Here is an 8,624-nt window from a genome sequence, read left to right as displayed (position 1 = left end):
GGCTTACTCTCAGTCCTGAATAGCCTACTCTATATCCTTCAACCTGCATCACTCGAACTGAAAACTGCGTGCCCTATCGCTCTCAGAACATGTGTTCTGCTAATGTGGGTTCAGCAATAAGGTTCAAGAAGAGTCACTCATTGCAGAATGACGGGGATGCGCACGGTGCTGAAGCATATTGTTGGCGGGGAATTAGTGGCACAAAACACAGGCAGTGGATTAGGCAGCGATGGCCACATGGATAAGAATGAACCTTTATCTGGTAAAGTTGCTCATGCCCTGATATTTGCAAGCCACAAATAATAAATTTAATTTATAAGAACGTGCCTGGATTTATGAACCACACAAAATCATGGGTTACAGCACTATCAGCATAATTGGGAATTGCAGCCTGTTTTCAGCGATCATCAGCAGAGAGTCTGACCCTTGCACAATTATGGAAAGAAAGACGAGCCACAAATTGAAGGCATTTAAAGGGAACCAGTGTTGTTCTAGTTGCATACTGGCTGACCTTTGGAAGGATAAGGGCATGCACTTTGTTTGGAAGAGGAGATGCATGGACTATTTTCTAAACAGGACGAAAATGCATAAATCTGAAGTGCAGAGATTTGAGAGTTCTAGTCCGGGTTTCCGTCTACTTAAACTTGCAGGTTAAATCAATAGTTAGGAAGACAAATGCAACGATGGCATTTAATTTGAGAGGACTTGATTATCAAAGTAGGGGTATACTTCTGAGATTCGATAAAGCTCTGGTCAGGACCCATTTGGATGTATTGTGCGGATATTAATCCCTATCTCTCAGAAATGACGTCCTGGCCTTGGAGCGTGTTCATAGGTTCACGAGAATGGTCCCAGGAATGAAAAGCTGAACATATGAGGAATGCTGACGACCCTGTGTCTCTCCCTATTGTTGTTCAGAAAGATGAGCAGAGATCTGATTGAAACTTACACATTACTGAATGACAGAATTCACTGCCACAGAAGAGTGTGGAGTCCAGATCACTGCTGCACATAAAGATGGAGACTTGTTATGATCCTCGTATGAATGTTTATAAAGAAGTAATAATGTTTAGGGCACATTGAGTTTGAAAAAAGGGCGAAATAGGGTTTTGGTGTTCCACTCTGTGAAGATGATTTGTTTTTACAACTATCAGAAAATCCTTTTAGAGCATTCTGCCCTATGTAGACGGTGCAGTGGCTTAGTGGTTAACGCTGCTGCAATGCGCCAGCGTCCCAGGTTTGATTCCAGCCTTGGGTGGCTGTCTGTGTGGAGTTTGCACGTTCTCCCTATGTCTGCGTGGGCTTCCTTTGCGTTCTCTGCTTTCTTTCCTCGTTCCAAAATATGTAGAGGTCAAGTGAATTTGCTATGCTAAATTGTCCATAGCTTTTTATGTGCATGAGTCAGATGGCAGTGGGTTACTCTTCGGAGGGTCGTTTTGTACTTGTTGGGCCGAAGGGCCTGTTTCCGTAATGTAAGGAATCTAATCTGAAGAAAAGGTCGAGAATGGAAATTTCAAAGGAGATGTGTCAGGCAAGCTTTTTTTAAAACAGAGCGTGGTAGGAGTCTGGGACGCAGTGCTAGGGATGATGCTGGAGGCAGATACAATAGGGGCATTTAAGGGTCTCCATTGCTTGCACATGAAGATGCAAGGAATGGCGGGATATGGATTGATGACCGGCAGAAGGTGTAGTTTCATTTGTCGTCATGTTCAACACAACATCATGGGCCAAAGAGCCGTTTCTGTGCTGTACTGTTCTGTCTTCTATGTTCTACATTGTGTGTTCTCTGTGCCAGCATTTATAACTACTTCATCCGCCCCGCTCAGATGTGATTTCTCGCACCTTTGAAACAGTTGGGGCATAAGCTAGTCCTTCGCGATCAGAGGGAGAAACACTATAATTGCACCACATGATCATTTATACCTACTTTTATATCCTATATATATATATTCTCAGACTTAAACTTGATCAAATCTTAGGTGTAATTCAGAAACTGAATGAAATTTCCAAGCCATTAAATCGTGTTGTAACTAGAATTTCAATGGCTTCGTGTAAACATAATCTTATTCTAAGTTAGTTTTGTTTGGTATAATGGTTGGCACCGACTGCTTGAACTGAAAGGTCATTTCCATGACTCAATGACTTCTGATCTATTGATTGAGGGAAGGTAATTGATGAAGTAGCTGGAGAGGGTTGGGCCTATCCTGAGAAACTCCTGCAGAGGAAAGCTGAAATGATTGATCTCCAACAACCACAATCGTTTTCCTACTTGCCAGACAGGACTCCAACCAGAAGAAGGCTTTCCTGAGGCCAGTTTATTCAAGTTTAACTCAGGTTCCTTGATATCAGACTTGGTCAAATATGTTTGTGGTACCAAGGACAGTCACTCATATGGCAACCTCATATTTCCATGTTGCTGTGTTATAGAACATAGAACATAGAAGAAAACAGCGCAGTACAGGCCCTTTGGCCCTCAATGTTACACCGATTCAAGCCCACCTAACCTACAAATGCCTACTATCCTCCATATGCCTATCCAATGCCCGTTTAAATGCCCATAAAGAGGGAGAGTCCACCACTGCTACTGGCACGGCATTCCATTAACTCACGACTCGCTGAGAAAAGAGTCTACCCCTAACATCTGTCCTATACCTACCACCCCTTAATTTAAAGCTATGCCCCCTCGTAATAGTTGAATCCATACGTGGAAAAAGGTTGTCATGGTCAACCCGATCCAAACCCCTAATCATCTTGTATACCTGTATCAAGTCACACCTAAGCCTTCTTTTCTCCAATGAAAACAGCCCCAAGTGCCTCAGCCTTTCCTCATACGATCTTCCTACCATACCAGACAACATCCTGGTAAACCTCCTCTACACCCGTTCCAGTGCCTCCACATCCTTCCAATAGTATGGCGACCAAAACTGCACACAATACTCCAGATGTGGCCGCACCAGAGTCTTATACAACTGCAACATGACCTCAGGACTCCGGTACTCAATTCCTCTACCACGAAAAGCCAGTATGCCATACGCCTTCTTCACCACACTCTTTACCTGGGTGGCAACTTTCAAAGATCTGTGTACATGGACACCAAGATCCCTCTGCTCATCCACACTACCAAGTATGTGACCATTAGACCAGTACCCCATCTTTTTGTTACTCTTACCAAAGTGAATCATCTCACACTTAGCTACATTGAACTCCATTTGCCACCTTTCTGCCCAGCTCTGCAGCTTATTTATATCCTGCTGTAACCCGACAAATCCTTCCTCACTGTCAACAACTCCACCGACTTTCGTATCATCCACAAACTTGCTCACACAACCTTCTAGCCCCTCCTCCAGGCCATTTCTAAAAATGACAAATAGCAATGGTCCCAAAACAGATCCTTGTGGAACACTGCTCGTAACTGCACTCCAAGATGAACCTTTACCATCAACTACTACACTCTGTCTTCTTCCAGCCAGCCAATTCCTAATCCAAATCTCCAACTCAGCCTCAATGCCATACCTCCGTATTTTTTGCAGTAGCCTACCATGGGGAACCTCATCAAACTAAAATCTATATACACCACATCTACCGCTTTACCCTCGTCTACCTCCTTAGTCACTTTCTCGAAGAATTCAATAAGGTTTGTGAGGCACGACCTGCCCTTCACATAACCATGCTGACTATCCTTGATTACATTACTCCTATCCAGATGTTAATAAATCCTTTCCCTTACAATTCTCTCTAACACTCTCTAAGATTTATTTCTGTAAATATTTTCCAAGGTTTAGTTGCTTGCATTGCCTTCAGGGTAACTCCTAAATCAACTTCATTCACATTTCTTCTTATATCCATGAACTCGGCTATGTTTAAGTTCTTGTGTAACGATTTTCGAACCCGTTATATCTCTCTCAAGCTTAAATGGAACCTGGAACGATGCTTCTCCTTTATCAGGGTTACGTTGTCCTTGAATTTATCTTTCCAGAGAAGTTGTAAAAGCACAGGTTCCGAAACCTCTGGTGTTGAAGGGATTTAGGGCCAGTTTGATCATAGCAAACGGATGCTCCTTCAGGCAAAGAAAACTTTTAAGTTTTCAAATAATTCTTTTACAATGAAGCTGGAGTCGCCAGTTCTCCCAGCTCAGCTTTTATTTTGGTCAAGCTATGACGTGAAAGCAGTCAGACAGTTGAAAAAGCTGCTGGACCCAAAGAAGAGAGTACAGGCTGATCCTCCTCTCTCTGTGACATCTCTTCTGTAAGACCCTGTGTTTTATTTTACCATTAAGGTCAAGGAATGTTTATGTGGATCGTTGCAAGTATTTGGAACATATTAACTAAGTTGGGATAATCTGTTTGGGTTTACAGGTAGGTTAAGTTATTCTGTATTATGTTCTCTTCTGTTTGTGTTACATTTGGTAATCTTGTAAATACATTCTGTTTTGTTTAGAAATAAGTGGCTTGACCAACTGTATCCCTCCTGGAATAGCTGTGTTACACCTATTTAAAACAACTAGCAAAGCTATCGTCTGAGCTACTTCCTTGAAATTTTTTGAGTCGGTCTGTCCTAGCCACTGTATTATGATCACTATTCCCAACGGATCATCCATTATGAGATTGCTAATTCGTATTGCTGCATTATTCAATATTGCAACTAAAATATTGGTTAAAAACTTCCCTTGTCACCCTTCTGTCACAAAGTACACTTTTCTGGGTAGGTTTCCACGACCAGCTCTGCCCATCTGCCCTGCTGATATCCTCCTGAAGTTTATGGTTATGCTCCTCGGACATACCAGTAATTGTAACGTCATATTTTGGGAAATGTCCAGGAGACCAGGGGTTTCAGTCAGCAATCAGTACAGAGTCAAATCTCTAACTTCAGAATTCTGTACAATCAATTGGACAAAATATTTATTCATCATTATCCAGCAGCTTAAGCATTTTCATCATCACCTTCTCACCACCACGAGGTGAAAACTGAAGATGTTCCTTGCCAATTGAGCAATGTTCAGTGCCTTTCACAATTACAAAGAATCTGAAACAGACATAGAATTTTGGAGCACAACACACAATCTTTGGGCCAACAGGTCCATGCTGATTTCCCCATTGGCATGCATTTGGCCCATGTCCCTCGAAACATTTCATATTCACGTACCTATCCAAACATTTCTCAAACGGTTGTAATTGTACTCCACTCTACCACTTCCTTGAAGAGCTTATTCTCTCTGCACACCGCCTTCATATCCCGTTTAAATCTTTCTCCTCTCACCTTAAATCTGCGACCTCTAAACATGCCTCCCATACCCTGGGAAGAAGAACTTGGCTATTCATCTTATCGAGACCCCTCACGATTTTATAAACCTCTATACACTTGAGGAAAAAAAAACACAACGCCTATCCAGCATCTCCTTATAACTCAAACACTCCAGTCTCTGTAACATCCTTGTAAAACCTTTCTGTACAATTTTCAGTTCAATGACATATTACTTATGGAAGGGCGAGATGAGTTGTATGTAATCTCCAAATGCGGTCTTACCAATATCCCGTAAACTCTCAATATGACACCCAAACGCGAATACTCAATGCTCTGGCCAATAAAGGCAAGTATCCTTAATGTCTTCTTCACAACCTTGTGTAACTGTGATTCCTCTTTGGAGAAACTAAACACCTGCACCCCTAAGTCTCTCTGTGCAAGAGTAAACGCCAGGGGGCCTACATTAACTGTCTCAGTCCCGCCCTGGTCTGTCTTACAGAAATTAATTGTCTTGCATCAATCAAAATTAAAATCCATCTGGCATTCCATGCTTAAGAAGATATGGACAGCTTTCGGGCTTGGCTGATAAGTGGCAAGCATTGATGTGTCACTAAAACCTTTGAAATTAATTACTTCTACCTCCAATGCCCACACATACCAAAGTCTTCAAGACACACTGCAACAACTTATGATGATTCCGAGGACAGCATCCTCCAAAGCGGTTGCCTCTCCGATTTAGAAGGACAAGGACAGCAGACACAAGAAACAGCACCATTGCCAATTCCAATTCAAAACATCCACCTTCCTGAACTGGAAGTATTTGCCATTCCTTCACTGTCACTGGGTCAAGAATTCCCCTGGTCTCAGTCTCGATCCATTCTTTGATATTGATTTGGTTACTGCGTCGTCACCAACTCTGACAATACATCTGACAGTTTCAGTTAGCCAAGGGTTCACAAGTTCCACCGTTTTCAGCCAGGAGGTCCTTGCATCTCATCGCGAAATTGATGTCCACTACTTGTAGACCTGTAAATGCTTTTTCCTGCGCACTCTGAGTCAAGATTTCATCATTCTAACCGCCTCTATCAATTGAGTCTCTTTCATTCAGAATGCAATTGAATTTATTGTCATGCGTACCGAGTCACAGTGAAAACCTTTGTCTTGCGAGCAATATAAGCAGATCACAGAGTTAAGTAGCATAGATAAGTAAATAATAGGTAAACAGTGGCAAAAACCAAAAACACAGGTGCAGGCGAATGTTAAGAGTTTGTGACTCCATTCAGTATTCTAACAACAATAGGGTAGAAAAAGTTATGAAACAGTCTCGTGCGTATGTTAAGGCTTCTGTATCTTCTCTCCAATAGTGGAGGAAGTGGAAAAATATTGCTAGGGTGGGATGGACCTTTGAGAATACTGGCGGCCTTTCCTTGACAGTGTGGCTAATAGAGGCATTCTACCCAAATAAATAAATCCAATGTTTACATTTCTGCTTCGCAGTTGTACGGATTTTTATCTGGTATTATCCCAGCTTAATTCTTTGGCGCAATCGATGTAGGGCTTTTGCCCGAAATGCCGATCTCGCTGCTCATTGGATGCTGCTTGAACTGCTGTGCTCTTCCAGCACCGCTAATCCAGTATTACCCCAAACCTGTCAATGTGACTGCCAAAGCCACATTAAACTCGACAATTGTAGTCTTGCGAACGTCTGATTTAAATTTACTGTATGTCCCAACATTTGCAGAATGTTGAACCAAACTGGTCATTAAGAAAAGATTTATAAGGATGTTGGCAGGATTGGTGGATTTGAGCTATAGGGAGAGTCTGAATAGGTTGGGGCTGGACAAGGTCTTTTCCATGGGGTACAGGAGTCCAGAACTAGAGGGCATAGGTTTAGGGTGAGAGGGGAAAGATATAAAGGTGACCTAAGGGACACCGTTTTCACACAGTGGATGATGCTTGTATGGAAAGAGCGGGCCAGAGGAAGTGGTGGAGGCTCGTACAATTACAGCATTTAAAAGGCATCTGGATATGTCTATGAATAGGAGGGGCTTGGAGGGATATGGGCCAAGTGCTGGCAAATGGGACTTGATTAGGTTTGGATTTCGGGATGGCAGGGACAAGTTGGACTGAAGGGTCTGTTTCCGTAATGTTGATCTCCATGACTGAACATTTGTTATACTGCAACTCCGAAATAGTTGGAGCTTCACCCAAGCTTTCACAATCATTTCAGTTGCATTCAGAATTACAAAAAATGGATGGGGGTATAAATGTGTTTTGTTTATTTGAGACATTGTTATCGCCAGTGAGGTTGGCATATATTGTCCAGAGGGCAGCTATGAGTAATCCAGATGCCCATGGATCTGATGCCACATGTAGGCAGACCAGGGAAAGGTATCAAAATTCCATCCCTTAGTTCTGAGGTGTCAATTAACTTTCAGGCTTGACAATCACTAACGGCCAAACGGGAAAGAGAGCTTTTTATTTCACAAATAATGCGATTTCAAATAGTGGCTCCAGGAGTTTAGCTTTGATTATCTGGATTACTCTCCCAGTGAGGTTATCATTATACCAGCACATCCAATGTCACTGTAAATTATTTACGGGGTTTACAGAGCAGGGTGGAGGGATATTTCAGCAAATTCTTCATCTCCTTCCTGAACTTCCTCTGGGTCAGTGCATAAATACAGGTGTTTGTGCAGGAGCTGGTGCACATCAGCAGGAACGCAACCCTGATTGCCACATAAAGAGAGTTTGAACCTTGGAAAGCCACAAGGTGAGTAACGCCGACACAGATATGGATAACAGTGATGGGTGCCGACAGCACCATGATGCAGCCAGAGATGGAGGTCCTCCTGCTCTTCAGCTCGGGGTCTCTGCCCATTTCCCCAGCACCACCTCTGCTGCTCTTCAGAGCCTGGCGAGCTCTGCTGGCCACTAGGATGTGGTGGGCAGTGAGAGAGTTCAACAGCAGCAGCAGGGGAATAGGAAGGAACATGTTTGAGATGTGGGTGAGCCACCGGTGAGCTGCCCAGGCCGGTGAAGTAAGGTAACCGGTGACGGTGCGGCAGCCCCACTGTACATTGTTCAGAACATGAGTGGGTTCATAGCGAAAAGGCAAGGGAATGTTGACAGTAATGTTAAGAGCGCTCACGATGGATATGACCACATTGGCTAGTCTTTCAGTGCAATAACTCACCTTCAATTTGTTGCAGCAAATTGCTACAAAGCGATCGAAGGTGAAGGTGATGGTAAACCAGATGGAGAGTTGGAGACTCAACCCTTGCAGGAAGACACTGATCCGGCACACAGTAGTGTAGTTCAGCAGTGAGCCTGGGAAATTATACTTGAAGATCTGACTCACGATCACGTTGAAGACGAGGACC

The sequence above is a fragment of the Chiloscyllium punctatum genome, chromosome 30 (assembly GCF_047496795.1).
Source record: "Chiloscyllium punctatum isolate Juve2018m chromosome 30, sChiPun1.3, whole genome shotgun sequence".
NCBI classification, from domain to species: domain Eukaryota; kingdom Metazoa; phylum Chordata; class Chondrichthyes; order Orectolobiformes; family Hemiscylliidae; genus Chiloscyllium; species Chiloscyllium punctatum.
Note: the sequence above shows the minus strand (reverse complement) of the source record.